The 17,629-nt window shown below is 35.9% G+C and overlaps 1 protein-coding gene across 3 annotated transcripts in view; it reads left to right on the forward strand.

Annotated features, from left to right (window-relative positions):
- The first annotated feature begins 5,052 nt into the window (after positions 1 to 5,052).
- LOC140162899 (uncharacterized) overlaps positions 5,053 to 17,629 on the forward strand; it is a 52,765-nt gene continuing 40,188 nt past the window's right edge. For all 3 annotated transcript variants that reach the window (XR_011860370.1, XM_072186209.1, XM_072186210.1), the window contains exons 1-2: positions 5,053 to 5,152; positions 10,074 to 10,205. The gene's annotated coding sequence lies outside the window, so the exon portion shown is untranslated. The remainder of the gene's footprint in view (positions 5,153 to 10,073; positions 10,206 to 17,629) is intronic.

Consider the following 17,629-nt stretch of genomic DNA (forward strand, 5'->3'; position numbering starts at 1 on the left):
TCGAGTACGTGCTATTTTATCAGCAAAAATACAGCTGATTTAGCCAAAGTCAACATGGGGTCATCGGTTATAATATTTTCCTAGCATATTGTGCTAACACCACAGCTACTTGGTTTTTCACAATATACTAGTAATAAAATAAAGAAAATCAGTAAGCTTAAGGGGGTACTACACCCTTCGATGAATTTGTGTCTATTTTAGCATTTTTCTCAAAAACTAATAACACAGTGGTAACAAAAGTTATGTATATTATAGGGGCAAGGAATCCAATTACTCCACTGGAATTTCAGTTACCCAAGACAAGCGGTTCGTTATTTATGATAAGAAATAAGGTACCGCTAGGATGTACCTCATTTCCTATCATATATTCTGAACCGCTTGTCTTGAGTCACTGAAATTTCAGTGTAGTAATTGGATTTCTTGCCCCAACAATATACATAACTTTTGTTACCAGCGTGTTATTATATTTTGAGAAAAATGCAAAAATAGTCACAAATTTAACACAGGGGTGTTGTACCCCCTTAAGACGAATATACCTAGGGGAGATCGGGGGAAAGTGGAACATTTTTTTTGTCCAGCCCAAACAGGATTACGAAGCAAGCAAGGCAAAACGTAAGGTTTACAAGATACATATTTGGTGCATACGCACCAATATGAACCTCGCGCCAATCAACCTTTTTGTTCCTTACGACCGGAGGAAAAGTTCGACATATCGCACGACTCTGTAGGATATTTGATTAAAAAGATACAGAGTTAAGTGCACAAAGTACAATAAGTGACTATATCTCATTAACCAATGATCGTACAGATACGCGACCACTGAATTTTTTGTTCCTTATGATCAGACGAAAAGTTTGACATATCGCACGACTCTCTAGAATATTTGGTTAAAAAGATAGAGGGTTAAATGCACAAAATTGAAAAAGTAACTCTATCTCATTAACCAATGATCCTACAGATATGCCACCGCTGACTTCTTTGTTCCTTATGGCTAGAGGAAAAGTTTGACATATCGCACGACTCTGTGGGATATTTGGTTAAAAAGATAGAGGGTTTGGTGCACAAAGTAAAAAAAAGTGACTATATCTCATTTACCAATGATCCTACAGAGATGTGACCACTGACTTTTTGTTCCTTATGACCAGAGGAAAAGTTTGACATATCGCACGACTCTGTGGGATATTTGGTTAAAAAGATAGAGAGTTAAGTACAGAAAGTAGAAAAAAGTGACTATATCTCATTAACCAATGATCCTACAGAGATGTGACCACTGACATGATGCAGTCATGGTCCATGGCAAAGGCGATTCGACCTTTGTGGCATTAAACCCAGTTAACAGGAAATTGATCCAGTAAATCGATTCAGTAAAGCAAATAAGCTCATGCATTCGATCACTAACGGCAATCAGCTTCGGTCGATTACCCCAGCTGCAGCGTGTGTAAACTCTAATTTGCATAGAGGCTGTACGTGAAATTATTGATTGGCTCCAAACAAAGGATTTGAACCGGTGCACGTAATCATGGCGCAGTGCAGTCCATTCAATCAAATGTTGTCATCAACCTATTTGATCGCAGTGCATTGTTATGTGTGTGAGACGAACTGTCGCGGTTGATTGCAATCAAACAAACGATGTCTTATGTATTACTTTGTTCCGTGATGAAAATCGTGATGTTTTATTTAAATCACTCTCGAAAAATGTATTTCTTTTGTAGGCCTATTACTTTGTTTTGTGATGAAAATCGTGATGTTTTATATCATCACGCTTTAAAACAAACGATTTCTCATGTATTACTTTGTTTCGTGATGACAATTTTGATGTTTTATTTCATCACTCACGAAAAATTGATTTCTTATGTATTACTTTGTTTCGGGATGAAAATCGTGATGTTTTATTTCATCATCACGCTCTAAAACAAACGATTTCTTATGCATTATATTTGTTTTGTGATGAAAATCGTGATGTTTTATTTCATCACGCTCTAAACAATAATTATAGTTACATGCATTTCAAGAAAAAAATCTTATTAAAACGGTAGGCCCTATGCTGTTTAGAAAAAATGTAGAAAGTGATGATGATGATGATGTCGATGATGATGGTGATGATGATGATGATGATGATGATGATGATGATGATGATGTCTCCAAAAGTGTCCCGGTTTGTTTTTCTTGCCCTAAATCGTGCGTATCTATTAATAAGGCACTTCAATAATCAATAATCAGTCCCGTGACGGCCTCCACCAACTAGCTACTAACTTGGGTTTATGGGCGCTGATATTTCATGTTCACTGTCACTTATTTATCAGAAAAGTGCGACCCTTTGTCAATCACCTACAGTACCCAATTTCGGCATACTATAGGCCTATAAGAAACTCATCATGATGATTGCCAGAGAATAGTTAAGATGTAGCTTGTACCGTTTTTTGTGGCATCCTTCAGAAGTGAGCGGTCCGATACCAATATTTTCGGTCAAATCTCCATTCAATTAACACGGGGAGTTGGCTAGCTATGCCTTGCCCTCACTCATATTTTACAAAAGTGCGACTATTTGTGAACATCTAACCTAGCTGTAATTTTAGGTCATGTTAGAGAAATATATTTGCTAGAAGTTTGGAGAATAGCTAACATATTGGCTGGTTATTTTTCACACAGTGATGTTAACTAGGCAAGTGCCCATTCTTGCAACGTACATCATTTGTAGGGTCACGCGTCAATGGTGAGAGCACTGTGTATTGTGTATAGGAAAACGGACAGTAACTGCAGTATGACTTTTTTGTTCCTTATGACCAGAGGAAAAGTTTGACATATCGCACGACTCTGTGGGATATTTGGTTAAAAAGATAGAGGGTTAAGTACACAAAGTACAAAAAAGTGACTATATCTCATTAACCAATGATCCTACATAGATGTGACCACTGACTTTTTTGTTCCTTATGACCAGAGGAAAAGTTTGACATATCGCACAACTCTGTGGGATATTTGGTTAAAAAGATAGAGGGTTAAGTACACAAAGTACAAAAAAGGATGCAGCCAAAGATAGGAGCTTGTAGTCACCTGCTCCGCAGCCGACTGATGATTCCGCTTTGCCCCGTGTTCCACTTTGCCCCGGTCTCCCCTAGATATTCGTATCAGGCTGAACTATTTAGGTGCCGTTCACAAAATATCCGTAAAATCCTTCACAGATACCTTATTTCAGATTAACTTCTTTAAAACAATAAAAACTTCACACATTCAAAGCTTTATATTCTTTTCAAAGTCCAGAATCAAGTCAAACATTTTTATAATCACTCTTCAAGGCATTTTACTACAACCCCGTATAAAGAATTTATGACCGTCCCTGCCATTTTTTTCCTAATGCATAATTCATTAGCCCGAAATGCAGACTTATTGAGCATTTTGTACCGTAAGAACTTCGTGGCAACATGGAAAACGTAGCCCAAATGTACTTGACAGAATGATTTGTCATGGCAATCCGGCTATTATTTCGCCCAATAGTCGTGTTTCATGTTCCAATTCCAATACATACTGCTTTCGACAGAAAAATATATTTGACCGACCAAAGTTACCCCGCTGACCGAAGTTACCCTATTTTACGGTAATGCGAGCGTAGCGAGCAGGAAATTTTGCATATTTGAACGTATTCCTAATGTTTTCCTACACCTTTTTAGGGCGTAATATAGAAACGATGCCCAAAATATCTGTGCCAAAAATCGCTTGCCCCCCCTTTCGACCTGCCAAAAATCGCTTGACCCCCCCTTTCGACCTGCCAAAACATGCTTGCCCCCCCCCTTTTGGCCTGCCAAAAATCTTTGCCCCCCCTATAATTCACCAACCCGGGGGTACACATAATTATTGCACAGGAAATGTGATGTGTAGCCCTAGTAGACAACGAAGACTGCAGTAATATAAATCATAATTAGGGTATGGGGGTATTAACGTATGTGGGACACATAAGAGCTGTTAAGTATATTATTGGATATAAAACTCATGTAAGTAAATAAAGATTGGAGCATTTGGTCATTCCCATAATTATACCAAAAAATAGTAATACTATACTATACATGCTATATGACTACGAAAGGGCGAACAATTATGGAAAACTAATGAAATTCATACCGTACCTTTTTCAACAGCTCGAGGCTGTGTAAAATTTTACTTTAAAAAAATTGGTGAAAAATTGTTTTGTTTTGCTCCTTATGTCATTGACGTCAATTGGGAAGGGAGGGCTGACTAGGTCTAGGGTCGGGTGAGAAGTCCTCACTTTTTGACAAAATTGGCCATTTTTGGATGAAAAACTCCCAACCTCTCTATAGCATAAATATTGAACAGTCCCTTTCATGCTTAAAATCCAGCTCCCGAGAGTTTTGTTTCCCTATCATTTTTGTAACTCATGTTGTAAAATCAGTTGATTTTCCAGAAAACCTTTTTTTTTCAGTCAATTTTGCTTTAATCCATGGCGGAAATAATCAAAATTTTCCGAAAGATGTACGAAAAAAAATTCAACTCGACAACTCCCGGATTGTTTTGCGAACTCCCATAAATTTACTCTGGGAATATGAGAGTGCTCCTACATAAAAGAGGATTTTTTTTGTCACAGTCGCACAGTGATGCCAACGCCGCGCCTTAGGCGCACAATTGGGCTACTTGGCGATCACTTGCCGCTACTCAAAAAAGCATACCGCTAATTGTCTAAAATTGGGCTACTTTTGCCAGTCTCAGGCCGCGGCACTAATTTGATGTATTTTCCTTTCAATTTAGCCGATTTATAAAGGTTTTGAGTCTTTGAAGCTCCAAATTGAAATTACAATGGGTTTTGTGACCATTTATTGATCGGTCAGTAACTTCCCAGTACGTACCGGAAGTTTCAAAGTCAAGTGCTTTTCCGCCCAATTGGGTGTTTTGCGTTCTAAATTCGGGTAAATCCGCCCAGATATCCGGTATTGGGCGCTTTTTTGGAAGCTTAAAAAATTGGGCTACTTGAGAATCCTTTACCGCGGCCTGGCGAGTCAATGCGCCGCGCCTTGACACTGAAAAGTTTTGGCAACACTGCAGTCGCACAATGAATAATGGCGACACACAGAGACTGAGAAAGTCCAACGAAATTGCGACTGAGAAAAGTCATTGGAAATTGTCCTTTCAACTCATGAGAAGAGAGGTATTGAGAACGGAAGATTCTTATACCCCGTTTACATTGGGCGAAAGTCGTAATCGAATTCACTAAAGTTGTAATCGACTTAATTCGTATCATACGGGTGAACAGGTACACATTGTACGTACTGTACAGTCGTAACTAGACTGCGGAACTCAGTCCTCAATGATAGTCAGTCATTTATCTTTTGGTCGTTATATGACTATCATTTGAGGGACTGAGTTGTTATAATATATCTTCCGAGGTGCAATTTCAGACAATAGCTGGGGATTAGTGGGGCAGAGGTTATCTATTGAATCCTTTCATGACCACTGAAGCATAGTCAAGTCTGCCAAGGACACCGACACAAATTGAAAGACCATCACAAAAGAATGCATGCATGTCAGGTCATCGACACCAATTTGGTGTTTGTTATGACACAAATTTTGTGTCTGTTATGCACCTCGAAATATGTACCTTAAAGTCTGTATCTAAGTCGTAACATGTAATTAATCGTATAAATTCAAAAGTCGTAATTCCAATGATGACTTGTATCATCACTCATTTCAAGTGAATTCGAATAAGTCGTCATTAATTACGACTTTTCACTGTAAACGAACATGTTGTTGAATTCGTACTATTTACCTGCCGTACGTAACCACGGTTATGCATGATTGGTAACAAACGAATTCGATATTCGTGAATGCGAATTTGAAATCGAATTCAGTCGATGTAGTGTAAACACCCACCAAACGAATTAATCTGCTGTCGTAAATTTTCAAAATACAGCTTAAGTCGATTACGACTTTTGCCCAATGTAAATGGTATATTACTTATTAGAAGGTGTAAGTAGGGCAATCCATGTCCTTTGGCTTTGCATGTTTGTTGCATTGTAAATGAATGATAAATATAGGTATGCCAGGCAAACACATTTGCTAGTCAGCCAAATTCGCCGAAAATGTCAATGCATTTTTACATAGAAATTTAAAACAACTGGCGAAGAAGGAAACCTACATAAATATGTTTTCTATACTTCACTTGACCCAAATATATGATTTTTATGGTGATAAGACACTCGCTCATGGAATTTTAGAGGGATTTTGATAGCAGTTCCATTAAAAAAACCTGACAATAATGAGACAAAATATCTAGAAACACCCCCGAAATGCCGTTTTGGGGAATTTTGCTAGCTGAATCTTTTTGACATTGTTTGATGAAAGTCAATCTTTGACAAGATGTAACTTTGCTACGGAAAGTGCTATGAAAAAAGGGTTTTCAGTTTTGGCTTTGTTTACTCAAGGGCTTTAATTTGATATATAAAATGATGCAGTTTGATGGCAAATTTGAATTCACCTAGCATACCTAATAACACTGATATTCAAAAGTATCTCATTTTGGAAAATGGATCTCATATTTGTAATCGTCTCAAATTGAATAGATTTGAGAAGCAATTTGAGATCCAATATGAGATCCAATTTGAGTGACAAATTGAGATATAATCCACCCAATTAGGGTTTATTGGGTGCTAAGTTGCTAACTATTATAGTTGATGAAGTATGGTACTGTATGGAACCATAGATGGAACCAGTGTCTAGACTTTTCATGGTCAAGTATGGGTTTAATTGCTGTTCATGGTCTTTTGAGTATACACAAGGTGACCATATGGTAAAGTTGATCTAAAAATGTTTTTCTTGTTCCTTTCCAAAGCAAAAAAAATCAAGAGAATGTTTTTCAAATTATTTAAAACATCCATATCTCACAAACTTAAAATCTGAATACAATGTACTCATAAAATCACTTGGAAAATTGCAAACTCAATCAGTAACAAGGACTTATAAATTCCAGGAGGACAGGTTGTTTGCTACAAAAAATTAAAAAGAACAATTAACAGCTATAAGTAATGTGGAAATAATTCATGCAGTGAAAACTGAAGCTAAACCCTTATATTTTAAAAAGTGGGATGCATACATTTGAAGTATGTATCTATAATAAGTTGTTTCATAGTAAATTGACCTTGTCTTCTTAGCAGAGAAACCTGATCTGCAAGCACAAAATTCCCAATACTATTTCAGCTATTAAATTGGAGTAATTAGGCCTTGCTCTGTCAAAAATACAATTTTGATGATCCCCAACTTCTTTGACCATGAAATGACAAACATTTGGTAGCACCAATGTATAAAGCACCAATTGGGTGATTATGGATCTCATATTGGTACTCAAATTCATTCTCAAATTGGGTCTCAATTCTATCCAATTTGAGATGATTTTCAAAATGAGATCCATTTTCCAAAATGAGATAGTTCTGCACAACAGTGTAAATAAATGGTATGCACATGATGATGCAATTTACTGTTTCCCTCAGTCAGGTAAAGGCTCAAGTTTGAGGCACCAATCATTTCGATGGCGTGGGTTCGGATCCCACCGCTGCCACCAAAAATGTAGCGAACTGTTGCCACCAAAATGTAGCAGAATTAGCGAGCACCAACAACAACAATCCCACTTCTGACACCAATCATGCAGCGAAAATAAGGCTGGTTCGGTCAGAACATGCTCTAGTCTATCTCGTTCACGTAGTGGTTCCGTTGTCCCACTGGCCTACTACACATAGATTGCATGGCGATCGGAGTGTTATCGTCAGAGCACCTTGGTCGGACTAAACAGGCTCAGGCGGGGTCAGGGTCAGGCACAGAAACCTGGCCGGTTTCGGAGTGTGAAATCACATATGCGCTTCATTTGACACATGATATACATACACTCCACTAACTGATACGATATAAAAATTTTATACGGAATTTGGATGAAAGGTGTAAATAATCACTTTTTTGATTTAAATCACTTCTCATCACAACTACGTACATGGCGTGCATGGGACACACACACACCGGAGTAACATGCATTGGCGCTAGTAGTAAATTCCAATTTTTTTTGCTCACTCACTGTTCAGCTCAAAATTAAAAGGGGACATATCTGACAGTAACATTTATGGAAAATAAACTAATCTATTTTTAAAGAAATGTTATAATATGTGACGTGTCATGTCAAAAGGAGACACTTTTGGGCAGGATGGTAAATAGAGTAATAGCCAAAAATCTGACCGGGGGTGATTTTTTTCACAATTTTGGTTTGTTGCGAATTTGTGATGTTATTATGTTTAAAATATTGTCTGATAGTTTCAGACCGGAATATAACTGGCATCTTGTATTTTTTGAGACATTTTTCAAGGTAATTCCTACTCCCAACATTGTCACTAATATTTTTAAAGGCCGATATCTCAATTTCCAATTTTATAATACCATAACTTACGAACTCAATATCTTCGCTTAGGAATGTCCAAATTCATTGGGGAAAACGGCGTTTTGGGGCAAAATATCTCTTTATTTTTAGATAGGTAAAAATCTCAAAATTGAAACCTGCCCAAAAGTGTCTCCTTTTGACATAACACGTCACATGGCTTTAATAATACAAGAAAATCACACAAGACTCATTTTGCTTATAAACCTTGGAAATCATAATATATTAAAGGGGCATTTCGTGATCCACAGCCTCATCCCCCCACTTTTGCCAAAAAAAGTTGAGATTTTTACACCACTGGATACCTCTGGCTACATACTGTTTATGTACCAAATATTTCTTGCAGATTAATTCGTTTAGCAAAAATATCGCCAAATTTGAATTTCGTTCTGGTGCACCAGAACAAAATTACAACACATTGTCTATGGAGCAGTGTAATACACATAATCATGCATAACTCGCAAACGCAAAATCGGAATCAACTGAAATTGTGGAAATAAGCTTTTTTCGTGGATATCTACTGAAAAATGTCATAAAAAGAGGATGCTAGGATCACAAAATCCTCCTTTAAACTTGGAACATATGAATAAAATACACGACACTGATTGACTCCAGCCTAAATAATAATCAATATTAAAAAATGAAATCACTGGGACACATAATATAACATAAAACCATACGCAATAAAATGAATAAATTGGATCCAATACACTACAATGCAATGACAAGTAAAACGTGTGTGTAAACCCGGGCGTTTGTTTTATATGGGCACTCTATTTATCATGTTTATGTTCATACGAAGGTGCACCTTGATCATGTTGATTACTTTCTATTGACACTAGATCAGATCTAGTGATTTGACTATGACTATTCACACACAAGTTACTGCAGAAAGGCCTCTCTTTATGTATTAGATGCCTGCGCTACTTGAAAATTAATCAGTTCCGGAATACCTGCATTGATGAGTCCCAAGCGGATATCCTCACTGTGCAAACGCACAAGACATGCAATTTTTTGGACCCTTTCAATTGTGAATTTTTCCTCTGAAGGCCTTCAGAGGAAAAACATTGCCCAAGGGGTATTTTTATTTTGGAAAACGTTTTTAACAATATCGGGGGGTTTATTCAAATCTTGTAATACTTGAACGCGTACGTTTTCAAGATTTTGTACGTGTTGGCCTTTGAACTTTGAATTTGAACATGGTCTGCAAAGTGTATGAATGCGTTAATATGCATGTTTTGTGCGTTAAAATAATGATAACCAAGAACTGCTTTTAAAGCAGGTTATGGTATGCATATACTTGATACTTGGACTACATTGTAAAATGTGTGACTTCAGCACCTTCCTTCTTGTTTGATACTTTTTTGCCGTAAGCACCAGTCGTGTCATGAACTACCAGGCATTCTATTTTATTCTAATCAACATGATTATACGTGGTAAACAGTGTTGGAATTAAGCATGTACTTCAGTGTGTATTAGTCTATGGCATAAAAATGCTACTCGACTCCAAAATTGTGTAGCATTTTGCTACGCGATACCAGCTATTTCCAACACTGGACTGGTAAAAGCTACATGTTTATACAGTAGGCTCAATATGATTGATTTGTGACATTCCAGTCAATTTGACATTTTTTTTTCAATTGTTTTAATATTTCAGGTATTTTCATGTGACAGTACAAATTGTGCATTTGAAACTACAAGTTCCACCAGGACTCGGAAGGAAGTGAGAATTGTGGTCTTGGTTAATGCTCCACTGGTTGCTGATATTGACTTCCATGGATAATTGAAGGTGCGTACAGATATATTGTATTTGAATGTTGTTAGATAAAATGTTCACTTGGTAATATACATACTGTACATATTGGAAGCATGTACAGGTGAAAATGCAACTTTTGAAACCATTTTGTTGCACATTTTGTGGAATGAACCCTTATACTTTAGATGCAACCATTATTAAAGCCATATTGTAACATTTGCTGAGGTGGACATCCTCAATATTTCCCAAAATTCAGTTTTGTACACGATTATGATCTGCGTTATTAAACTAACATACCCAGCGAAAATCAAGACTAGGCACTTTAGTTTAGTCAAAATCTGAGATTTTGAATAAAACACAGGAACAGTTGTTTAATAATATTATATTACTATAGAAATATTGGTCGAATGCGTATTCAATGTTCGTAACACAGTACATGGCGTGTGGTGCACTCATACACACATTAAATAACCATTTCGTAGCACAACTGACAGAGTGACAAACATTGACAACATCTAGCACTTGTAGTAAATTCCAATTTTCTTTGCTTTACCTCAGTTGTTCAGCTCAAAATTAAAAGGGGACATTAAAGAAATACTAATCTATTTTTTATTTATTGAAATGTTACAAAATGGCTTTAACCCTCTGGATACTACTGGTAATCTGACAGCATTTCTGATTGGTTGATAACTTGAAATGCTCATTTCAATTGCCAATTATGACTAGGCTTTGAACTATTATGGTCAAACTTGCATTTGCAGATGATCTTATCAATACTCTCCTTATTGGTTCAAATTTGGACACGGTTCATCTTGGCCAATCGGCAGGTAGTTCTCATAGAGTTAAGTCAACATTCAGTCATCAATCTTTTGGTTTGTTCCCTGAGAAGAATCCATCAATCAAGTTTAAAATTAATTTCAAATTGTATATAATCATCTTTATTTTATTGAAACTAAAACAATTATAAAGAAGACTTGATCTTTTCGGATTTGGCATATAGGCTTAAAATTGCATAAAACTAATTTTCACATGTTTAGGTAGGCCTGCTAAGAAAACGCGAATTTGGAGACCAAAAAACGCACCCCGATTTTCCAAAAAACGCAAAAATCCGCGATTTCCCGCCAAAAACGCAAAATCTTTAAAAAATAAAAAAATTTTTTTTTTTTTTTTTTTTTGTGATTTTTAATTTTTTTTTTCGCGGATTTGGAGAGTCCCTGGGCCTAACATCAAGTGCTACCATCATTAAAAAAAAATTGAAAAAATAAAAATAAAAAATAAAATAAAGAAAATAAAAAATTTAAAAATTGTGTTTTTGACAAATATTTTTGGATTTAGAGAGTCCCTTGACCTAGAGTGAAGTACTGCAATCATTTGTGGTTGATTTTAAAAAAATTGGAAAAAAGATAAAAAAATTACAAGTTTGTATCCAAATGGGACCGATTTGTAACTTGTGTTCACTGCATAGTCTATTGAAGATATAAAAATGCATTGGTTTTGTACACAAGTCTATATCTTAGATAGATTTTGAAGTGAACACAAGTTACAAATTGGTCCCATTTGGATACAAATTTGTAATTTTTTTGTATTTTTTCCAATTTTTTTTTTTTTTTTTTTTTTTTTTTTTTTTTTTTAATTTTTTTTTAATGATGGTAGCACTTGATGTTAGGTCCAGGGACTCTCCAAATTTTTTTTATCGCAAAAAAAATAATTTTTTTTTTTTTTTTTTTTTTTAAAGATTTTTCAAAATGTCAAAAAACGCAATAGGAGCCAAAATACGCAAATTGCGGCGCAAATAACGCAATTGCGTATTCTTAGCAGCCCTATGTTTAGGCATGAGAATTGAACTGTGGTAAATTTTGCTCATACACATGTAGCAGTATTTTGAAATTTGGCAACATTGCTCACACCAAAGAGAAACCATTTACGTGTGAGAATGGTGGTAAATGTTTTGCTCATAGCAGTACTTTGAAATCTCACAGCAGGCAGTACTTACACCAAGAGAAACTGTTAGGTGTGAGAATTGTCGTAAATGTTTTGCTCATTGCACTATTTTGAAATCTCACAGTAGTCCTCACACCAAAGAGAAACTGTTAAGGTGTGAAATTTGTGGTAAATGTTTTGCTCATAGCAGTACTTTGAAATCTCACAGCAGTACTCGCACCAAGAGAAACTGTTTAGGAGTGAGAATTGTGGTGAAATGTTTTGCTCATTGTTAGTATTTTGAAATCTCACAGTAGACCTCGCACCAAACAAAAATCTTTTAGGTGTGAGAAATTAGAATTGTGGTAAATGTTTTGCTCATAGCAGTAACTTTGAAATCTCACAGTAGACCTTACACCTAAAAAAACATATTTATGTGTGAGAACTGTGGTTAAAGTTTGCTCATGAATATTAGTACTTTGAAATCTCACAGCAGTACAAGAAAATGTACTCATACATACCAAAGAGAAACCTTTTTTTAAAGTTTAGGTGTTGAGGATTTATATGGTAATTGTTTTGCTCATACACATGTAGCAATATTTTGAAATCTCACAGCAGTAGTCTGTAATCTTTGAAATGTGAGATGTGTTGTAAATGTTTTTCTCATAGCAGTACTTTGAAATGTCACAGTAGAACACCAAATAGAAATCTGTCAATACATGTAGTACTCATACCAAAGAGAAAACGTTTAGTTGTGAGAATTGCGGTAAGTATTTTGCACATAGCTGTAATCTCAAAGCAGTACTCACACCAAAGAGAAACTTTTAGGTGTGAAAATTGTGGTAATTGTTATTTGTTTTAAAGTTACAGTAAAACTCGCAGCAAAGGAAGACCTACACGCACTGTGTGAGAATTGTGGGGAAATGTTTTACTCCAAGCTATACTTCGAAAATTCATAACAGAACTCACACCAAAGAGAAATCATATGAGTTATAAAAAATTCTTTATTCAAACACAAAAACAGACACAAATATCACAGCAACCGCCATACTGTGGAGGCTGCTCTAATCAGAAAATGACAGGTGGTATACCCCCCTCTATGGCTCAAAAACCCCATTTTTGAGGTTAGCTCCAACTGTGGAGCTCCACGGTTGTTAGCAGACTACACAGTTTGAATGTGACAAAACACACACACCTCCACAGTTAGAACCATTTACAAACGCAGGTAAACATTCATTGTTGTCAAATCAAGTTATCCATTGATAAAAACAAAACAAAACCAAAACCCAAGAGCAACTGGGATCCATTACCAATCCTATGGAAGGGGAAACAAAATGCCAACTACTTTTAAAACAGAAAAAGAAATAACATGGCAGAAAAAAGGTTGTAATGATGGTTTTTTTTGTGTGTATGCTAGATGAACCATAGCCTCATGTCTCATAGCCTCGCTTTTATGTGGATATAGATCTACTCAAATATACCATTATGCTAGAAAAACAAAATACACCTTTAAAAATCAAATACATTGACATGAAAACAGATTTTTGGTCATTTCAATCTTGGGACCATTGCAGCAAATGATAATGTGCAGACAGGTTTCGCTTTTTAACGGCAAAACCCTGTTTTTACCTTGGGTTATTGCTGGCAAAAAAATGGCAAAAACTGGGAAAAACTCATAGTCGCTCAAATATTAAAAAGAAATATAGAATTCTGCTTCAAATACATCCCAAATTTGGCATATGATTAACAGTCGTAAACTGTTTTGGAATAATGATCATTCATTATTATTATTTTAAGAGGGGAGGGTATTTTCTTTTTACTGTTGATACATGTTAAATCCATCACGGTTGGTGAAATTGTGACAAATATGTGTATAAATAAATTTTGGGCTATCTGGCATGGAAAATCTTTCTGTTGGTATATAAATAAACATAGAAAATATACAAGAAAATGGTTTCAAAAGATCTGTGTTCACAATATGCATTTTCATATTTATCATTAGAAGAATGTCAAAATAATGATATGCAATTAAGATTCTGAAGCATACATGTAAGAGCCAACCTTTATTCAGCTCATTCATTCTTGTATGATAGTTTTTTGCCTTAAGCTCTAATTCTTTCATAAGAATAAACCATGTTTTCTAATCAACATGATTAAAAGCCATTTCTGTATAAGATTTATTATGATTTATGCAAATCCCGTCAAATATGACATTTGAAATTGTTTTTAAAACATTACAGATATTTTGATCCAGTGATACATTTCAGCATTTGAAAGTAGAAGTTCTGCCAGGGCTAATAGCCAGTGAGGACTGAGGATTGTTGTCTCTTTGCTTGTATTGACTTCCATGCTTGGCGTAGATCTGTGTACAGATATTTGAACTACGTTTTGAAAGTTCGGCAAATGTTATACACATTGCAAATATCTACATGTGACAATGGAACTTTTGAAACCATTTTGTTGCAAATTTTGTCGAATGACCCATTATTCATTGGATAAATTGAAAGTACACGTCAGCAGACATCTAATTAAATATGTGCAGACTCATAGACGGATAAAGTGTGTGTTTTGTGAGAAAAGCTTGTCAAAAAATGGTCGTCTCTGTAGACACTTGAATACCCACAGGAACCTATTGGACAGAGATTGTGACTTAGTCAGCCACAAACTTGTGTGCACTTCCAGTGGTCTCAAAACTAACAACAGAAGTGACATCAAATATAAGTGCGAGTACTGTCAGAAATGCTTTGTAATAAAACATTGCCTAGAAAGACATGTCCAAACTCACACCAAAGGGAAACCTTTTAGGTGTGAGAATTGTGGGAAATGTTACACACGAAAGGATACTTTGCAAGGTCATAGTAAAACTCACACCAAAGGGAACTGCTTTCAGTGTGAGCACTGTCAGAAATATTTTTCTCAGAAAGGTAATCTGAATAGACATATCAGATGTCACACCAAAGAGAAATCATTTAGGTGTGAGAATTGTGGCAAATGTTTTCGTCAAAAGGGTGATTTACAAAGACACAGTAGAACTCACACCAAAGAGAAACCTTTTAGGTGTGAGGATTGTGGGAAATGTTTTGCCCGAAAGGTGTATTGAAAATTCACAGTAGAACTCACACCAAAGAGAAATGTTTTGAATGCGAGTACTGCCAAAAGTGTTTTTCTGTGAAATGTAATCTTATAAACCACATCAGATGTCACACCAAAGAGAAACCTTTTAGGTGTGAGAATTGTGGGAAATGTTTTACCAGAAAAGCTGCATTGATAATTCACAATCGAACTCACACCAAAGAGAAACCTTTCAAGTGTGAGAATTGTGGGAAATGTTTTACACGAAAGGATAATTTGCAAGGTCATAGTAGAACTCACACCAAAGAGAACAGCTTTCAGTGTGAGTACTGTCAGAAATATTTTTCTCAGAAAGGTAGTCTTTTAACCCACATCAGACGTCATACCAAAGAGAAACCTTTCAAGTGTGAGAATTGTGGGAAATGTTTTGTCGGAAATTCTGATTTGAGAAGTCACAAGATAACTCATCACACCAAAGAGAAACCGTTTAGCTGTGAGAATTGTGGGAAATGTTTTGCTCGAAAGGGCGATTTACAAAGACACATTAGAACTCACACCAAAGAGAAACCTTTTTAGGTGTGAGAATTGTGGTAAATGTTTTTCCCAAAAAGGTGTATTGAAAGATCACATTAGAACTCACACCAAAGAGAAACCAATTAGGTGTGAGAATTATAGTAAATGTTTTGCTCAAAAGGGCGATTTACAAAGACACATTGGAACTCACACCAAAGAGAAACCTTTTATGTGTGAGAATTGTGGGAAATGTTTTTCCTAAAAGGTGTATTGAAAAATCACATTAGAACGCATACACTATAGAGACACCATTTAGATGTGAAAATTATAATAAATGTTTTGCTCAAAAGGGAGATTTACAAAGACACATTAGAACTCACACCAAAGAGAAACCTTTTTAGGTGTGAGAATTGTGGTAAATGTTTTTCCCAAAAAGGTGTATTGAAAGATCACATTAGAACTCACACCAAAGAGAAACCAATTAGGTGTGAGAATTATAGTAAATGTTTTGCTCAAAAGGGCGATTTACAAAGACACATTGGAACTCACACCAAAGAGAAACCTTTTTATGTGTGAGAATTGTGGGAAATGTTTTTCCTAAAAAGGTGTATTGAAAAATCACATTAGAACGCACACTATAGAGACACCATTTAGATGTGAAAATTATAATAAATGTTTTGCTCAAAAGGGTGATTTACAAAGACACATTAGAACTCACACCAAAGAGAAACCTTTTTAGGTGTATGAATTGTGGGAAATGTCTTTCCCAAAATGGTGTATTGAAAAATCACATTAGAACTCACACCAAAGAGAAACCGTTCAGGTGTGACTAGAATTGTAGTACGGTAAATGTTTTTCTCACAGCAGTTCTTTGAAATCTCACAGTAGAACTCACACCAAAGAGAAACAGTTTATGTGTGAGAATTGTAGTAAATGTTTTTCCCCCGGGGGGGGGGGGCCACTCAAATATGACAGTGTACGCATGCGTGACCAAATTTTTTCAAACACCCCTAAACGAAGTTTTACCCTACCAGCAAATTTAGCCCCTTAATAAGGTAATTTAGTGTAGAATTTACCCCCTAATGAGTTTTTGGCTGGTGAAAATGCAACAAATGTACCCTTTTTGGACTCTTAATTTACCAAAAATTTGAAAAGGTACCCTAAACAAGTTGTCCAGTTTCAGAAAACTACCCTTATTCCTGAAAATCACTGTTTTTTGGACCCTAAACGCGTCATGCGCGTAACTTGCCTTGCCTTAAAAAAACACCCCTTTTACTTGTTTTTTTGGTCACGCATGCGTACAGACCATTTATGTGAGTGATCCCCCCGGGGTTTTTCCCTAAAAGGTGTATTGACAAATCATATTAGAACTCACCCCAAAGAAAAAACCTTTTAGTTGTGAGAATTGTGGTAAATGTTTTGCTCATTGTAGTACTTCGAAAATTCAGTTACAGAACTCACACCAAAGAGAAATATTTGAAGTATGAGATTTGTGGCAAATGTTTTGCTCATACACATGTAGCTGTCATTTCAAAGCTCACAATAGAACTCACACCACAAAACCTTTTAGTTGTGAGAATTGTGGGAAACGTTTGACTCAAAACACCCATTTGCAAAGACAGAAGACAACTCAGATATGCCAAAGAAACATTAAGTGTTAGAACTGTGGGTAATGTTTAGCCAGTAGAATTTACAAATGAAGTGTAGTTATTCTTTTCTTTGCATCACCGGATGAACATTTATGTGGATGTACGATTACAAGAAATGTGATTTTATATTTTATAATTGTATTATGAAAGGAAGAGGGTTCCAGCTACACCAAGTTTTGGGGTCTTTCAGCACAGTAAAATCATAATTGACTCCATATTTTTCAAATTTTGAAAATGATGGGGTAACATGTGATAACCGTGTCAGAATTTGTGTCTAAAGACCCCCCAAAATTGTTTGGGACC

This window comes from Amphiura filiformis, chromosome 10 (genome assembly GCF_039555335.1).
Source record: "Amphiura filiformis chromosome 10, Afil_fr2py, whole genome shotgun sequence".
Classification (NCBI taxonomy): Eukaryota; Metazoa; Echinodermata; class Ophiuroidea; order Amphilepidida; family Amphiuridae; genus Amphiura; species Amphiura filiformis.